General features: G+C 35.2%; 1 pseudogene; it reads right to left on the bottom strand.

Annotated features, from left to right (window-relative positions):
* The window catches only part of LOC112605841, a 10,718-nt pseudogene extending 3,729 nt beyond the window's left edge, over nucleotides 1-6,989 (bottom strand).
* Between the last annotated feature and the right edge of the window lie 12,518 nt (nucleotides 6,990-19,507).

The raw sequence follows: 19,507 nt of genomic DNA, 5'->3' as shown, positions 1-19,507 counted from the left end.
GAAAATTAATTCAAGATGGATTAGAGACTTAAATGTTAGACCTAATACCATAAAAATCCTAAAAGAAAACCTAGGTAGTACCATTCAGGACATAGGCATGGGCAAAGACTTCATGTCTAAAACACCAAAAGCAACGGCAGCAAAAGCCAAAATTGACAAATGGGATCTCATTAAACTAAAGAGCTTCTGCACAGCAAAAGAAACTACCATCAGACTGAACAGGCAACCTACAGAATGGGAGAAAATTTTTGCAATCTACTCATCTGACAAAGGGCTAATATCCAGAACCTACAAAGAACTCCAACAAATTTACAAGAAAAAAACAAACAACCCCATCAAAAAGTGGGCAAAGGATATGAACAGACATTTCTCAAAAGAAGACATTCATACAGCCAACAGACACATGAAAAAATGCTCATTATCACTGGCCATCAGAGAAATGCAAATCAAAACCACAATGAGATACCATCTCACACCAGTTAGAATGGCGATCATTAAAAAGTTAGGAAACAACAGGTGCTAGAGAGGATGTGGAGAAATAGGAACACTTTTACACTGTTGGTGGGATTGTAAACTAGTTCAACCATTATGGAAGACAGTATGGCGATTCCTCAAGGATCTAGAACTAGATGTACCATATGACCCAGCCATCCCATTACTGGGTATATACCCAAAGGATTATAAATCATGCTGCTATAAAGACACATGCACATGTATGTTTATTGCAGCACTATTCACAATAGCAAAGACTTGGAATCAACCCAAATGTCCATCAGTGACAGATTGGATTAAGAAAATGTGGCACATACACACCATGGAATACTATGCAGCCATAAAAAAGGATGAGTTTGTGTCCTTTGTAGGGACATGGATGCAGCTGGAAACCATCATTCTCAGCAAACTATCGCAAGAACAGAAAACCAAACACCGCATGTTCTCACTCATAGGTGGGAACTGAACAATGAGATCACTTGGACTCGGGAAGGGGAACATCACACACCGGGGCCTATCATGGGGAGGGGGGAGGAGGGAGGGATTGCACTGGGAGTTATACCTGATGTAAATAACGAGTTGATGGGTGCTGACGAGTTGATGGGTGCAGCACACCAACATGGCACAAGTATACATATGTAACAAACCTGCACGTTATACACATGTACCCTAGAACTTAAAGTATAATAATAATAATAAATAATAATAATAAATTAAAAAAATAAAATAAAATTTAAAAAATAATAAAAAATTACTTTCAGGCAAATTTTTATCTAAAATATCTATTTTGTGGCATAAAAACCCAGGACATGATGTTTTAAGTAAAACACATTCTGATCAATGAATCCTATGCTCAATAAAATTGTCGGAATTTTTTAGGTTTGCCAATGCTCTGGAATTCTGTCCTTCATATCTATGCTGAAAACAACTAAAAAAATTTAGTTAGTTAAAAATATCAAAATTAAAAGTCAATATTGTGTATTTGTAATAAAAAGTGGAGGGAATTAAAGCACAGTAAAATACAGTTATATCTAAGTAATTATTTCAAATATTATTTTATAAAGAACAAAAATTTCAAATATAGTTCTTGAAAAATGCATTATGGGAAACAGTTTTAAAACCCTGTCTCTACTAAAACTACAAAAATTAGCTGAGTGTGGTGCCACTCACCTGCAGTTCCAGCTACTTGGGAGGCTGAGGCAGGAGAGTCGCTTGACCTGGGGAGGCAGAGGTTCCAGTGAGTCGAGATCATGCCACTGCACTCCAGCCTGGCGACGGCGACAGAGCCAGACTCCATCTCAAAAAGAAAAAAAAAAAAAAAAGGTTATCTGTATCTAATATCTCAGTTGATTTTGAAAAGTATGAAAAACGGGCAGGGGAGAAGATAGGTGATATTCTGCTAATTTCCTCAAACTGTTTAAGAAATGATTCAGTATAAACTATAATATTACTTAGATGTGAATAATTGTAGAAAAGTTTATTCTACTTATATTCTTTACCTTTTAATATTAATTACTTTAATAGTAAGTACAAATAGAATGTACTTTTTCAAATATGCATTGTGTCTATCATCTATCTATCTTTTCCCCCAAAATAAGAAAAAAAAATGAAAGAATGAAACTATCATTCAAAAGAAAAATAAGCAAACAAAAATGGGTAAGAAATTATATAAAAAAATATTTTTAAGAAAGTTTTTGGAAGCAGAATAAAACATATCAATTATTATAATAAATGTTGATAGGTATATTTTCCTATAAAAATATGTTAGGTTGATTTAAGAAGCAAAAGAATGTTTTTAAGAGGCAAAAAATAGCACCATGGAAAAGCTATTACTCTTTTATTCAATATTTTTTCAGAAAGTTCTACAAAGTGAAATAAGCCATGTCCTCCAACCAATAAAGGTGATAGATATCTGACTGTCCCTATGAAAACCTCAAGACAACTAAGAAATTGTTAGAACTAATATGGAAATTCCTTAAGATGACCAATAATTAACTAATTTCCATTTAGTCACTTTGTTCTCTTTCCCTCTATGGAACATACTGTCTGTTGGGTATCCATAGGACATCCAGTTCTAAGCAAGATTTCACTCCAGTACGTCTGAACACTTCTACTCCCACCATTTGAGGTTTTTGCTTGTGAAGTCAACTGTGTTTGTTTCCAACTGTCAATCAACCAAGCACACTTAATATTGTAAAAGTTAATAGTGCATGAAATGTTGTATACACTATTGAACTATGAATGTGAAAGAGGATTCTTTCAATGGATATCAATGTAAATATTTTGAAATTATTTGATAAAATGAGTTGCAAACAAACAGTAACTTACTGATGAATTAGCTAAGATGGGCAGAGCTACTATATATGTTTGAGGGAAAAGATCATAAAAATCTTGGATAATGTAGCATGCATTTCGTTTCACAAGAATGTTTAAAGACACTGATACTGCAAATTGTAGACAACGATTTGGGAACGTGGTTCACATAAGAAAACTTCAGTTTGCAATAATCATCCCACACAAAACACATACACAAAAAGGCTTGATCATATATCAGAGGGCTGGGGGTAAAAATGTTCATTTATATGTCTTAAGTTAAATTTTTATAATGTATACATTTAAAAAATTAATTTCCTTGTAATTGACTTTTCAATTAATTGATCAAGCACTGGTTGCTTTGGATAAAAGGGCTTTTACTATACGTAAAACACAGTAGTTTTCCCCATATCGACAATAACTAGTTAGAAAATTATAATGCCAAAAGTCACACAAATATAAAATATCAATAAATGTAACATGTAATAACTAATACAAATTTAAGGCAATTGTTAAAGCTTATTTGATGGTAAAACTTAGTATTTTAAGAATATTGTGTGTCTTCAAAATAACACACAATTTTGCTGAAAATCTGGTAAGAATTTCAAGAGAATTTGTGTTTGTACATGCACATGTACTTTATAATGTGATTTTAAAGCTTATTTGGAAGAAAAATCATTTGAGAATAAGTAGATGTTAAATAAGAATATTTAGATGTATTCTCATTTAGATGTTAAATGAGAATAAGATGTTAAAGTAGATGTTAAAAAACCATTAAAATGTTAAGAAAGATGTTTAAAAAAGAACAAAAGTGAAACTGTACTAAAAATTAAAATATTGCATAAATTATAATATTTCATAAATAATGTATTATAATTGCATCAGAAATGAAAAATAAGTGCAGGAATAGAGATACAGTTCCATAAAACAAAAATACCCACGAATATATGAGTCTTAAATACACAGTAAAGTCAAGATAGGATAACACAGTGGTTCAGAGCTCTTTGCCATCAGATTACTTGTGTTCTAACTAATCTTGGATACTTTACATAAAATCTTTATACTTCAATTTTCTCATCTATCATATGGGAATAATAAATGTACTTACCAATAGGGTTTCTGTGATGATCCGATGAAAACAAATAAAAGGGACTTAAAGCTAGTGCCTGTAAACATCCACTAAATGTCAGCTCTTACTGTTTTTCAAATAACCACAGCTTTGGAATAATGGGCTAATATTTGTTGTGCCATTATTTTCCTGTTACTATAAACTGAAGTTTATTTTGGATGATCAAAATTTATATTCTCAAAAAGTGAAATCATAAAGGTAACAGAAGACTGTATAGTTAAGGACAAAACTAAGACTTCATTGCAACGAGCTTAATTACTAGAAGGTAGAATCCACCTTGCAATCTTTGGTTCTTGGATTTTGCACTTTTAATATATATCAATTGCTTTGCAATTTAGTCATCGACATTGCAAAAATATGCGTAGAAAAGACAGATTAGTTGAACAACTCTGTTGCAGTGTCTGAAACAAATACCCAAACTCTGTCTGGGTCTAAACTTGTAGGAGAGGGAGGCAATCTCCTATGAACTGAGAGTTGAGAAGTCTCCAAAAATATCTCTTGCCTCAGTGTTCCTCTAAAGGCACTGACACTGTGAAGGAATTTCTTGCTAAGCATTCCTACAAGAAAACGCACAGGCTTTAAAGTCTCCCCACCTGCGTTTAATCCTGACTCTGCCCCCTGCCAGGTCTCTGGCTTTGGGAAATTTACTCAGTAAATAAAGCTTACAAAGCAGTTTTCTTAGGTATCTTGCAGAGTTAGTGTGAATATCAGTAAAAAAAAATATATATATATGGAAAGTGCCCTGTGCTGTGCCTAGCTTTTCTTTCCTGAAACCTTTTTTTATTGCAAAATACACATAACATAAAATGTACCATCTTAAGCATTTTAAGTGCAGTTCAGCAGTGTTAAGTACATTTATATTCTTGTGCAACCATCACCTCACTACCATCTGTCTCCAGAACTCTTTTCATCTTGCGAAACTGAATCTCTAAACTGTTAAACAATGATTCCCATTTCTCCCTATCCCCAGCCTCTGGCAATCACTGTTCTACTCTCTGTCTCTATAATTTTGACTACTTTAGAGTCCTCATATAAGCGAAATAATACAGTTTTTATCTTTTGTGACTGACTTATTTTGCTTAGTATGTTTAGCTTTTAATATGGGTTCACCCCTTCCCAGTCCCTTACCCTCTCCAATTACTTGAATACTATCTTACCTCCTTGAAATCATGGAAACTCCCTCAGCCTGACAACCTTTTTCTTCTTTCATTTTCTTAGCTAATTTCTGAAGCTTGCAGCTCAGGATTCAACTCAAAAATTAGTTATCTAGAAAGCATCACTAATTCTCATCTTCCTCTCACCTTCAGGATAAGGCGTCCCTCCTATGAACTACTATAGAACTGCGCATGTTTCTCAATTACAAAACTGTTAGCCCTGCATCAGGCTAATTGCTGACAAGTGAGCAAGCAGATAAGCAAGGAAGCTAGCCAGCCTTTATTGAGCACTTTATATGCTGAAATCATATTCTCAGCTCTGTAGGGGAATACGAAATAAAATTATATTAAAAAAAGTCCATGTTGGCCGGGCACGGTGGCTCACACCTGTAATCCCAGCACTTTGGGAGGCCAAGGCGGGCGCATCAAGAGGTCAGAAGTTTGAGACCAGCCTGACCAACATGGTGAAACCCCGTCTCTACTGAAAATACAAAAATTAGCTGGGCGTGGTGGTGTGTGCCTTTAATCCCAGCTACTCAGAAGGCTGCGGCAGGAGAATTGCTTGAACCTGGGAGACACAGGTTGCAGTGAGCCGAGATTGCACTATTGCATTCCAGCCTGGGTGACAGAGTGAGACTCCGTCTAAAAAAAAGAAAAAAAAAAAAGAAAGGTTCTTGTCTCAATCATATAAAGGAGATCTAACATTTAATGAAATCTGGGAAAAAATCTTCTAAATTAAGGTTTTTAAAATTATCTTTTTAGAAAATTAGATATAAAATACTCCTTCTCCCAAATAGAACAATACATAGGTAGATCAACAGATAGATAGATAGATGAATGGATAGATCCATAGATAAATAGAGCAATGCCTAAAAACATAGGTAGATACAAAGATACATATATACATAGTCAAGCACATTTGGAAAACACTAAAAATTCTATCTCTTTGTGATCCACAATGATATTAGCATTAAAAGCCTCTGAGAATTATGTATTATACATGAGAAATATGTATAAATTTAACTCTTTTAAAAAAATTTCTGTATGAAATGTTTTTTTCACACAGTTCAACTAGCATTTCATAAAAGCCTCTTTAGATGCTGTAAAAAGCATTTCAGATATAATAATAAGTTACATCGTGATATTTAGGCAGTATCTAAGCTATCTTTATGTGTTAATTCAGTTACACTTCACAGCAACACCATGGGACAGGTAGTATTTTAATGTCTTTCTTGCAAATAAAGAGCTGAGGTCCCAAAAGATTAGGTAACTAGTCCAAGATCAAACAGCTGGTCAGTGGTGGAGTTGAGATTTAAGCTGAAGCATATTGAATCTAGAAAACGAAGACCTGAGTTTGGGCTCTATTGGGTAAGTCACAATAAACGTTCATTTTTTTCATCTGGGAAGCGTGGATACGCAATTCATCATGTTATCTGAGTTATTCAATTCTTTTTCAATAGACCTTTAAGAGCTCCCTACAGTGGAAAGCAGGGATTGGCAAACTTTTGTTACAAAGGGCCAGACTGTAAATATTTTAGGCATCATGGACCAAATCAGTTACTTGAACATAATTTGTCTTTCTCCCTTTCTCCCTCTCCTCTCTTCCTCCCTCCTTTCTTTCTCTTTCTTTTCTTAAACATGTAAAACATATTCTTTGTTAAATGGCTGTAAAAAGGAGGCTGAATTTTAACTTTAGGTTTAACTTGCCTACCCTTGCTATAAAGTATTAAACAGTATAAGTTAATGTCAGTCAGGAAAAAGAAGAGCCAATTAGTTGTTAAACGGTAAAGTGTCTGAAGCTGGTTCCTTAAACCTCTTTGCAATTCACTTCATTTCATCAGCCATCAAAGAAATTTTATACCGGCAAACTTTTTTTCAGAAATGCTAAAAGTTTCTGCCATAGATGATTAAGGGAACTCGTTCACAATGCTTTCCTGCCCTATATATCACGTTCTTAAAGGATAAAATGCAGTAAGAATAGATGGGCTCTTGATGTGTAAAATCTTCTAGAAATACTTTAACAAGTGAATAGAAGGTAATGACCTTGAAACAGCTACATAGGAATGAAAAAGACAGCCGGGCGCGGTGGCTCACTCCTGTATCCCAGCACTTTGGGAGGCTGAGGCAGGCGGATCACCTGAGGTCAGGAGTTTGATACCGGCCTGGCCAACATGGAAACCCGGCCTCTACTAAAAATACAACAATGAGCCGGGCGTGGTGGCAGGCGGCTGCAATCTCAGCTACCCGGGAGGCTGAGGCAGGAGAATCGCTTGAACTCAGGAGGAGGAGGCTGCAATGAGCCGAGACTGTGCCAGTGCACTCCAGTCTGGTGAACAGAGCAAGAACAACAACAACAAAAAAGCCGGGCGCGGTGGCTCACGCCTGTAATCCCAGCACTTTGGGAGGCCGAGGCAAGCAGATCACGAGGTGAAGAAATCCAGACTATCCTGGCCACATCGTGAAAGCCTGTCTCTACTAAAAATACGAAACTTAACTGGGCGGGTGGCACGCACCTGTAGTCCCAGCTACTCTGGAGGCTGAGGCAGGAGAATCTCTTGAACCCCTGAGGCGGAGGTTGCAGTGAGCCGAGATCGCGCCACTGCACTGTGGCCTGACGACAGAGCGAGACTTGGTTTCAGAAAAAAACAAAAACAAAAACACAAAAGCAAACAAACAAAAAACAACAAAAAAGGAAAGAGTAGGCTGATGTTCAGGAAAAGAGGGGGGTTTTCAGAAAGCTGTGCTTGGGATACAGCAAAAGAAAGAAGGATACCAAGAAAGTAAGAATACCACGGAATTATCCTAAACCAGTCTCCTGCATGGGAAGACCAGCCTCCATTTCCGCACCACCCTTTTTACTCAGAGGCGATTCTCTGATTTAGCCTGATTTATCCACATCATTTTGTGCCCTATATGACGTCTCTTTTAACTAATGAGACTCCAAAGAGAAGAAATTTCCCTAGTGGCTTTTCTCAAGCCAAATCCAACTGAAATCATATTTCAGAGAAATTTCCTGGGTTAATAAACTGGAACAAAGTTAGTGGGCAACTCTTCATGTGACAATCACAGACTACTATCTGGAGTCCATGGAGAGATCCCCTCCCTGTTATGTAGTTTTGTATTAGGAGTCCTTGTTTTTATGAATATTATATTTATAATGTAATATTATGTTCCTATTTATATTTATAATTTAAGGTCCCATGAAGCGTATGGCTTGGCTTAATTATTATTCATTCGTGTGCATTTGCTTGCTGCCTTTGCCATGAGCAAGCGCATTATTTCTGGATACATCCCAACTAAGTAGTCACCGTACTTTCAGCTTCTATCACCAGCTTTTATCAGTCAAATTATAAATATGCCTCTATTACCTGTGGGGAATCTAGTTTCTGTCTCCTGTCACTACTGGGGATGTTAACTCCTCATTCTCTACTGGGATTGAAATTCTTATCCCCATTGACTATTTCTGTTTTCAATATTCCATAGTCTTCTAAATTTAGTCATCAGTAATCACTGTGGTTTCAATTCTATTTCTGGTTTTCAGAAATTTTAATATTATTTTTGACTCTGGTGGTTACATAAAGTTTATTTTTTCCCATTATTGGAATGTGTTTAGAGTAGAATTAGAAGGTTTCATGTACATTCATTTTATTTTCTCTATAAAAGAAACTGATCGTAGAATTTGTCCTAATAAGAATACCACAAAATTAAGCATTTTCCCCAAAAAACATTGAGAAGTCTAACATATGCTTAAGCCTCCTCTTTTCTAAGAATATATTTTCTCCATTTACTTTCCAATGAGGATCTCAACTAAAACTCTGCTACCCAAAAGGTGGCATAAGGATCAGTGTAATCCGGGAAATGTTTGTTGCTGGTTTGATAAAAGATATGCATAGAAATTGAAAATAAGTTTCAAAGCTTTTAGAGCCATTTGACATTGCCACACCACTGACCCAGCAATCTTCCCTCTCATGTTGTTGAATATATACATCAGTTCTGGTGTGGCCACACTTCTGTGTGATGAATCTCATCTAGCATAAATGGGATAGTGGAATAAGCCATAGAACACATTAAGTTGTATGATATTTTAAGGTTAGCTTGTCAAATGTAATCTAAAATTAAACAAATATTTGAGAAAATGAGAGCTTTTTTTGGTCTGTGTATATATAGCTTTTAATAAACAGCTTTGAAAAATGCTATATATATATAGATAGCATTTTATTTTATTTTATTTTGTTTTATTTTACTTTAAGTTCTGGGATACATGTGCTGATCATGCAGGTTTGTTACATAGGTATACATGTGTCATGCTGGTTTGCTGCACCCATCAACCTGTCATCTAGGTTTTAAGTTCCACATGCATTAGGTATTTGTTCTAATGCTCTCCCTTTCCTTTCCCCCAACCCCTTGACAGGCCCCGGTGTGTGATGTTCACCTCCCTGTGTCCAAGTGTTCTCATTGTTCAACTACCACTTGCGAGTGAGAATATGAGGTGTTTGATTTTTCTGTTCCTGTGTTAGTTTGCTGAGGATGATGGTTTCCAGTTTCATCCATGTCCCTTCGAAGGACATGAACTCATTCTTTTTTATGGCTGCATAGTATTCCATGATGTATACGTGCCACATTTTCTTTATCTAGTCTATCATTGATGGGCATCTGACTTGGTTCCAAGTCTTTGCTATTGTAAATAGTGCTGAAATAAACATACGTGTACATGTGTCTCAGAAACACCATTTGACCCAGCAATCCCATTACTGGGTATATCCCCAAAGGAAAATGAAAGCATTTAAAATTTTTTTTAAGTGTTGCTTTTATAGTACTTAATTTTTAATCAAAAATTATAGCTAAATTAGAAAAGCAAAGTCTATATACTTTTTAACTTAAAAAATTGAAGTGTAGTTTTCATACTGTGAAATGCAGTATACATTTCAATTATATTTGACAAATGCATGCATTCATGTAACCTACATCTTTACCAAGATTTCATTGCCCCAGAAAGTTCCCCTGTGTCCCTAGCTGGTCAATACCTGCCCTGAAACACAACACTTCTTTCTTTCTTTCTTTTCTTTGAAATTATAGGTTAGCTTTGATTGCTACTGAACTTCATGCAGATTGAGTCATACAGTATGCACTCCTTTGTTGTCTGGATTCTCTCATTAGATTTATCCACATTGTTGGATGTATCTGCAGTTCACTCTTTGCATTGCTGAACAGTATTTCATTGTATGAACATACTGAAATTACTGATCTGTTCTGTGGAAAAACATTTGTCCTGGCTAAATACTTTCTGGAGTCAAATTTCTGGCTAAATACTTGTCCTGGCTAAATACTTTCTGAGTCAAATTTCTGGATCATAGAACTGAAGGATTTTTAATTTTATGAGAACCTTCATATTGCCTTACACTTTTATCATCAGTGTATTAGAGTTCATTTGCTCCACATTCTAGCCAGCGTTTAGTGTTGGCAGTCCTTTAAATTTTAGACATTCTAAAATCACATTATCATTGTGGTTTTAATTTTTATTTCCCTGAATAATAATGTTGAAAACTTTTTTAATGGAAATATGGGGCATGAGTATGTCTTTCTTTGCAAAGTATCTGGTCAATGTTTTGCGATTTAAAAAATTATGCTGTTTATCTTTTCATTAATTACTTGTCAATATTCTCTACATATTCTGGCATAAGTTCATTTTCAGAACTTATATTTCTCAAAGTGTTGATTTATGTATTTATTTTCTTATGTTGTCTTTTAATGTATACACAGTTTAATGCTGGTTATGTCAAATTTGTAATTTATTTAATTATTCCTTTGTGGTTAGTGTTTCTTGTGTTATGTCCAGGCCATTTTTGCATGCTGAAAATAGATGGTCATGGATTGGAGGTTCAATATTGTAAACATGTTCAATATTTTAAACATTGTAAAATTTGAGCTAGATTATAAACTAGACATTGAAAGCCAAAATTCAAATTTTCTAGAATTAAACATAAATTTACCATTTATTTTAAAGCCTAATTTAGATATGACCAGAATAAATCATTGGATATTTTTGTCAAAAATAGTTATATATTTTCTGAACACTACATAGTAGTAAAGAAATTGTGATATGGTTTGGCTCTCTGTCCCCACCTAAACCTCATCTTGTAGCTCCCATAATTCCCACATGTTGTGGCAGTGACCCCGTGGGAGATGAGGTGGTATTTCCTGTGCTGTTCTTGTGACAGCGAATGGGTCTCATGAGATCTGATGGTTTTAAAAGAGAGAGTTTCTCTGCAGAAGTGAAGAACTCTCCTTGCCTGCTGCCATCCACATACGATGTGACTTGCTCCTCTTTGCCTTCTGCCATGATTATGAGGCCTCCTCAGCTATGTGGAACTGAAGTCCAACAAATCTATTTCTTTCATAAATTGCCCCGTCTTGGCTATGTCTTTATCAGCAGTGTGAAAATGGATTAATACAGTGAATTGGTACCAGTAGAGTGGAGCGCTGCTGGAAAGATACCTGAAAATGTGGAACTGACTTTGGAACTGAGTAACAGGCAGAAGTTGGAACAGTTTGGAGGGCTCAGAAGAAGACAGGAAAATGTGGGACAGTTTGGAACTCCATACAGACTTGTTGAATGGCTTTGACCAAAATGCTGATAATAATATGGACAATGAAATCCAGACTGAGGTGGTCTCAGATGGAGATGAAGAACTTGTTGGGAACTGGAGCAATGGCGACTCTTGTTATGTTTTAGCAAAGATATTGGTGGCATTTTGCCCCTGCCCTAGTGATCTGTGAAACTGAACTTGAGAGAGATGATTTAGGGTATCTTGTGGAAGAAATTTCCAAGCAGCAAAACATTCAAGAGGTGGACTTGGGTGCTGTTAAAGGCACACCGTTTTATAAGAGAAACAGAGCATAGAAATTCAGAAAATTTGTAACCTGACAATGCAATAGAAAAGAAAATCCCATTTTCTGAGGAGAAATTCAAGCCAGCTACAGATATTTGCATAAGTAACGAGGATCCCAATGTTAATTCCCAAGACAATGGGGAAAATGTCTCCAGGGCATGTCAGGGGTCTTCACAGCAGCCCCTACTTTTACAGGCCCAGAGGCCTAGAAGGAAAAAGGGGTTACTTGGGCCAGGCCCAGAGTCCCTGTGCCTTGTGCAGCGTAAAGACTTGGTGCCCTGCATCCCAGCTGCTCCTGCTGTGACCGAAAGGGGCCAACGTAGAGCTTGGGCTGTGGCTTCAGAGGGTGCAAGCCTCAAGCCTTGGCAGCTTCCACATGGTGTTGAGCCTTCCAGTGCACAGAAGTCAAGGCACATTGAGGTTTGGGAACCTCTGCCTAGATTTCAGAGGATGTATGGAAACGCCTGATTGTCCAGGCAGAAGTTTGCTGCAGGGGTGGGGCTCTCATGGAGAACCTCTGCTAGGGCAGTGGGGAAGGAAAATGTGGGGTTGGGGCCCCCACACAGAATCTCTACTGGAGCACCACCCAGTGGAGCTGTGAGAAGAGGGCCATCATTCTCCAGACCTCAGAATGGTAGATCCACTGACAACTTGCACTGTGTGCCTGAAAAAGCTGAAGACACCCAAAGCCAACTAGTGAAGGCAGCTGGGAGGGAGGCTGTATCCTGCAAAGCCACAGAGGCAGAGCTCCCCAAGACCATGGGAACCCACCTCTTGCGTCAGTGTGACCTGGATGTGAGGTGTGGAGTCAAAGGAGATCACTCAGGCGCTTCATGATTTGACTGCCCTGCTGGATTTTGGACTTGCATGGGGCCTATAGCACCTTTGTTTCGGCCAATTTCTCCCATTTGAAATGGTTGTATTTAACCAATGCCTGTACCCCCATTGTATCTAGGAAATAACTAACTTGCTTTTGATTTTACAGTCTCATAGGTGGAAGGGACTTGCCTTGTCTTGGATGAGAATTTGGACTGTAGACCTTTGAGTTAATGCTGAAATGAGTTGAGACTTTGGAGGACTATTGGGAAGCATGATTGGTTTTGAAATGTTAAGATATGAGATTTGGGAGGGACCATGGGCCAAATGATATGGTTTGACTCTGTGTCCCCACCCAAATCTCATCTTGTAGCTCCCATAATTCCCACATGTTGTAGAAGGGACCTGGTGGGAGATGATTGAATCACGGGGGTGGGTCTTTCCCATGCTGTTCTCATGATAGGGAATGGGTCTCACAAGATCTGATGGTTTTAAAAACGGGAGTTTGTCTGCACAAGTACTTTCTTTGCCTGCTGCCATCCATGTAAGATATGACTTGCCCCTCTTGCCTTCTACCATGATTTTGAGGCATCCCCAGCCATGTGAAACTGTAAGTTCAATAAAATTCTTACTTTTGTAAATTGTCCAGTCTCGGGTATGTCTATCAGCTGGGTGAAAATGGACGAATACAAATGCTAACAATGGATGTGATTCCAAAGAAATAGAGACAAAAAGAGTTCACTGTAGTTTTACTCAGAAACATGATCCCTTATATGTAGAGTTCAATTTTGTGATCATAATTAATGTTGAAGTGCTTAAAAACCATAGTGTGTTATTTGCAGAGATGAACTGTTTAAGGAAACAAGGAAATCATCAAAACTTAAGCAATGTTTACATATAAAATGCAAAGTAATAATTTCAAAACAAAGATGATTTTGTTTAAAAGATGATTTTACATAAAGTAAGAACCCTGAATGCAAGTAATAGAATTTCCATCTTCTTTCAATGGTGCATGTAACATTTACAAATATAAAATGCATCCTAGGGCAACAAATTCTAAAGAATTACATATTCCAGACCTGGCTCTCTGAATGTAATAGAACAAATGTAGAATTCAACAATGAAACTGTAATCTACTCATAAATATTTGGAAACTGGGAGTTTCTAGGTTTCTCTTTCAAAAATCTGAAAGAGAAAATACCAGATTAAAAAGCTGACAGAGCAGATGTTCAATATTTTACTTGTGAATATTAATCTTCTGTGGGATTTTCATAGAGGACTAATATTTGCCAAGACAAAAAACAATATATACAATTGTTGATATATTAGGTAATGACTGTATTAGAGATGTTTGTTTGGAAATGGGTGAATCTGTGGCTCAGGTATCACTTTTCAGTGACAGCAGATCTTTATATATTCACAAACTGTCTAATAATATGGAAGACCAACTTATAAAACAAATAATGCCAGTAAATTATTTTGCATTGCAACTTGACGCATGCCCAGATGTTGATGATAGATATTATTTTAGTATATTTACAATTTGACCATAATGGTGTTAAGAAGAAAATATTTTTCTTTCATCTCCATTGCTAATAACACGACTAGTACAAAACTGTAAGATAATGTGAAGAATTACATTATCAACTAAATTGTGAAGGTGCATATATTGAAAGAGCAGGTTCAATGAAAGAGCAGGTTTTGGAGTAGTTACCTAAGGTCTTTTGTATCATGTAAATAAATGCACTGCTTCTATCTTTAAAAAAAATCAGCTGAACTAAACAGTATACTTAATAACATAGTAAAAGTTGAAAACTCAGTAAAGGATTGAGATTATTCTCTTTATTATGCAATAATATGGAAACTAATCATAAACAACCATTATTGTATGCTGACTTGCTCTGGTTATTGAAGGAAAAAGTTCTGTAGAGAAGGTCTGAAATACAGAACAAAATCTTAGTGTTTCTGTGACAGAAAAAGAACAGTTTCATTCTGATTTTGTACAGATATGAATTAGACAGCCAGACTTGTTTAGTTATCTAATATCTTTGGTATTTTTACTTATATTAGTACTTCCATGTAAAGAATAAATGCAAGATATTTTTGAAATATCAAGTAAAATGAAAGGGTAAAAACAAAAGCTAAAAGCTTGAAAGAAAAGAGTTCCAAAAGACTGTGGTTATGATGTGTTCTATAATTATCATGTTATTACATACCCTGATATTGCTCATCTGGGAAAAATTGTCACTTACAAATTTGATAGGATATTTGGAACTTTACTTTCTGTCAAAAGAAAAGCCCTGCATTCAATGTTCATGAATCTGGAATCCATTTTTTTAATCCAAAGATATTTAGATCTAATATTTTACAGGACAAATCACTGGGCAAAAATTGACTGACAAATGGAGGTTAATTTTGAAAACACAACACTTAATTTCAGACAAACATTTTAAAAAGTAGATATTCTAAATCTGTTGAAGTTGTTTTAATATCCCATCTTAAATTGCTACCAACATGCAGATGTATATTGGCAGCAATTTAAGATGGGATGTTAAAGAAATGAAACCTAGAAACTCCCAGTTTCCAAACATTTATGAGTAGATTACAGTTTCATTGTTGAATTCTACATTTGTTTTATTACATTCAGAGAGCCAGGTCTGGAATATATAATTCTTTAGAATTTGTTGCCCTAGGATGCATTTTATTTTTGTAAATGTTACATGCACTATTGAAAGAAGATGGAAATTCTATTACTTGCATTCAGGGTTCTTACCTTATGTAAAATCATCTTTATCTTAGTGTTGCTCACATCTTTTATATCCTTGTTAATAGTTTTCTGCTTTATAGTTCAAATCCTGAAAAAGGTAAATTAAATTTCTTTACTCTTATTGTAGAATTATTTCTTCTTATATTTCTGCCAGTTTTAAAATGTATTCAATACTACATTATTACATTTTTATATTATAACTGTTGTTTCCTCTTAATAAATGATCTCTTTCCTCATTATTCCCATCTCCTTTTATTCCTATTGATACTTAACCCTAAGTGTATGTGCTCTTAATATTGTTATAGTTGTTTTCCTAGGCCACATTATTTTACTTAGTCATTTCTTTCTTTTTAAAGTTTTTGTATAATGCTGTTTACATATGTCTTTGTAAGTAAACTTACACTATTTTTCTATAGTTTGAAGTGTTTGTTGGTTATTACTTTTTAATATTAAACTTTAAATTTTGGAATAATTTAGACTTACAGAAAGGTGACAAAGATAGTATAGAAATTCCTATATATCTTTCACTCAGCACTCCTAATGTAGTTATCACGTTACATAAGCATAGTATATTTGTCAAAGCTTGGAAATTAATAGTCATATGTTATTGTTAACTAATCTACAAAATTTCCACAAATGTGCTTTTTCTATTCCAGGATCCAATCCAGGAAAGCACATTCCATTTACTCATCATGGCTCTTAGTCTCCTTTGATGTGTGGCAGTTCCTCAGCCTTTTGTTGTTTTTCATGACCTTGACGTAGGGTTTTGTAAACTGTCCCTTGATTTGAATGCCTCTGGTGTTCTCACATGGTTATACTGGGGCTGTAGGCTTTGGGAAAGAGTATCATGGGGACTAAGTGCCATTCTCATCACAGTGATCCCTTAGTATTTGTGGGGAATTGGTTCTAGAACCCCTGTGCCAAAATCTTCAGATGCTCAAGCCCCTTATATAAAACGGTGTAGTATCCCTCTCGCTATATTTTAAATTATCTTTAGATTACTTTTAATAGATAATGCAGTGTAAATGTTACATGAATAGTTGTTATAATGTATATTTGTTCATATTATTTTTATTGTTGTGGTTAATTTTCATTGTTTCTTTTTCCCCAATATGTTTTATACACAGTTGAATCTGCAGACGTGCAACCAAAATATGGCTGGTCAACTGTTCACCACATGAAGTGTATTAGTTTCCCATTGCTACTATAGCAAGTTTTCATAATTTTTAATATATTCTAAATACAAGTCCTTGATCTGATATAAGATTTGCAAATATTTTCTCCTGCTTTTTGGTTAATACTACTTTCTTGATGTTGCCCTCTAGAACAAAAAACATACTAATTTTGATGAACTCTAATGTACCTATTTTTTCTTTTGCTGTTCTGCTTTTAGTGTTGTGTATGTAAAAAGTCTTTTCCTAACTAAAGTTCACAAAGATTTCCTTCTCTGTTTTCTCCTAAGAGTACTGCAGATGTAGCTCTTACATTTAGGCCTAGAGTTTAAGTTAATTTTTGCATGTGGTGTGAAGAAAGGACTCAACTTCATACGTTTTCTTCGCAATATTTTTATTGAGATATTATTCACAATCTAAAATTCATCATTTTAAAGTGCACAATCTGTTTCTTCATGTTCATAATGTTTTTCACCCATCACAAATATCTTATTTCATAACATTTCTATCACCACAAAAAGTAATTCCGTATATGTTAGTTGTTACCTCCATTCCTCTTATCCCCAAATCCCCTGTCAATGAGTAATCGAATTTCTGTTTCTATTGATTCACCTATTCTAGATATTGAATATAAGTGGAATTATGTAATATTTGTCTTTTGGTATCTGGATTCTTTTACTTAGCATAATATCTTTAAAGTTCTTCCATGTTGTAACACATATCAGTACTTTGTTCTCTTTTATGACTGAATAATATTCCATTTTATGAATATACCACATTTAATTCATGTATTCATCGGTTGATGAATATTTAGGTTCTTTTCACCTTTTGACAATTTTGAATAATGCTGCTATGAGCACTCATATGCAAACTTTGTCTGATCATATGTTTTCAATTCTCTTCGACATATACCTAGAAGCAAAATCATCAGGTCATATATGGTAACTCTGTTTAACATTTAGCGGACTGCCAAACCATAGCTGCTGGACCACTTTACATCCCCTGCAGCAAGATATTAGGGTTCCTATTTCTCCACAATAACTCAAAAATTTACTGTGTCCATTTCCCTCATTACTGCCATCCTAGCAGGTATAAAGTGGTATCTTACTGTGGATTTTTTTTTTTTTTCTTACAGAGTCTCACTCTTTCACTCAGGCTGAAGTGCAATAGTGCAATCACTGCTCATTGCAGCCTCAAACTTTGGGCTAAAGCGCTCCTCCTGCCTCAGCCTCCTGAATAGCTGAGACTACAGGCATGCACCACTACAATTGGCTGATTTTTTGATTTTTTTGTAGAGATGAGATATCACTATGTTGCCCAGGCTGGTCTTGAGTTTCCAGTCCCAAGCGATCTTCCCACCTAGGCCTCCAAAAGTGCTGGGATTGCAAGCATGAGCCACCATACCTGCCTTACTACGGATTTGATTTGCATTTACTAAAGACACTGAGCATCTTTTTCTGTGTTTATTGGACATTGGTGGTCGTCTTTGGAGCAATATACATTTAAATATATTGCCCAGTCTAAAATTTGGCTACTTATCTTTCTAATGTTAAGTTGTAAGCGTTCTATGTGTATTCTAGATACTAGTCCTTATCAAAATGCTGTATTTGATTACTGATAAGAGAAACCTTTTATTTTAGATATTATTACAAATGAAATTGCTTTCTTAATCTCATTTTCAAATTGTTCATTGCCAGTGTATGAAAACACAAGTGATTTTTTTTTTTCATGTTGCTTTTGTACCTTGCAAACTTAGTTAAATTCATTTATTAGCTTCTTGCTTCTTGGTCCTAATCTCAGGGAGAAAGCTTTCAGTCTTCCATCATTGAGTATGAGGTTAGCCCTGAATTTTTAATAAATACCCTTGAAAAGTTGAGGAGGTTCTATTTATTCCTAGATTTTGATTTTTTAAAAAATTCTTAACAGGGTGTTAGATTTTGTTAAATGCTATTTTGTATCAATTGTGATGATCATGTGATTTTTTTTCATTCTTCAAATAATGTAGTGTATTACATTGATCGATTTTCTTATGTTGAGGCACCCTTGCATTCCTGGGATAAATATTTCTTGGTTATAGTGCATAATCATTTTAATATACTGTTTGATTTGGTTGGCTAATATTTTGCTAAAAATATTCATTTACATTAGTAAGGGATATTTGTTCATAATTTTCTTTTCTTGTGATGTCTTTATTTGGCTTTGATGTCAGGGCAAAACATTCCTCAGATAATAAGTTGGGATGTGTTCCCTCCTCTGTATTTTGGAATTTTAGAAGGATTGGTGTTATTTTTTTAAAAAAAATGTGTAGTGGAATTCACTAGGGAAGCCATCTGGTCCTGGATTTTTCTTTCATGGACAGTTTTTTATTACTGATTTAATCTCTTTACTTGAGACATGTCCATTTGATAAGATTTTATATTTCTTCCTGAGTCATTTCAGGTGATTTTTGTGTTTCTAGAAATTTATTTTAATTATTGCCTAATATATTTGTGCACAATTGTTAGTTAAATCTCCTATTATCCTTTATATTTCTATAAGGTCAGTAGTAATATCACCACTTTTATTTTGGATGTTAGTTATTTGAGTCTTCTTTTTTTCTTTGTCAATAAAATAAAAATTTTTCATTTTTTATGTTTTTCAAATAACCAACTTTTGGTTTCAATGATTCTTTTGCTTGTTTTTCTGTTCTCAGTTTTATTTATCTCTGTGCTTATCTTTGTTATTTCTTACCTTCTGCTAAATTTGGATTTAGCTTTCTCTTCTTTTTCTAGTTT

Source organism: Theropithecus gelada, chromosome 14, assembly GCF_003255815.1.
Source record: "Theropithecus gelada isolate Dixy chromosome 14, Tgel_1.0, whole genome shotgun sequence".
In the NCBI taxonomy this organism is placed as follows: Eukaryota; Metazoa; Chordata; class Mammalia; order Primates; family Cercopithecidae; genus Theropithecus; species Theropithecus gelada.
This window is presented reverse-complemented; position numbering and strand designations above follow the sequence as displayed.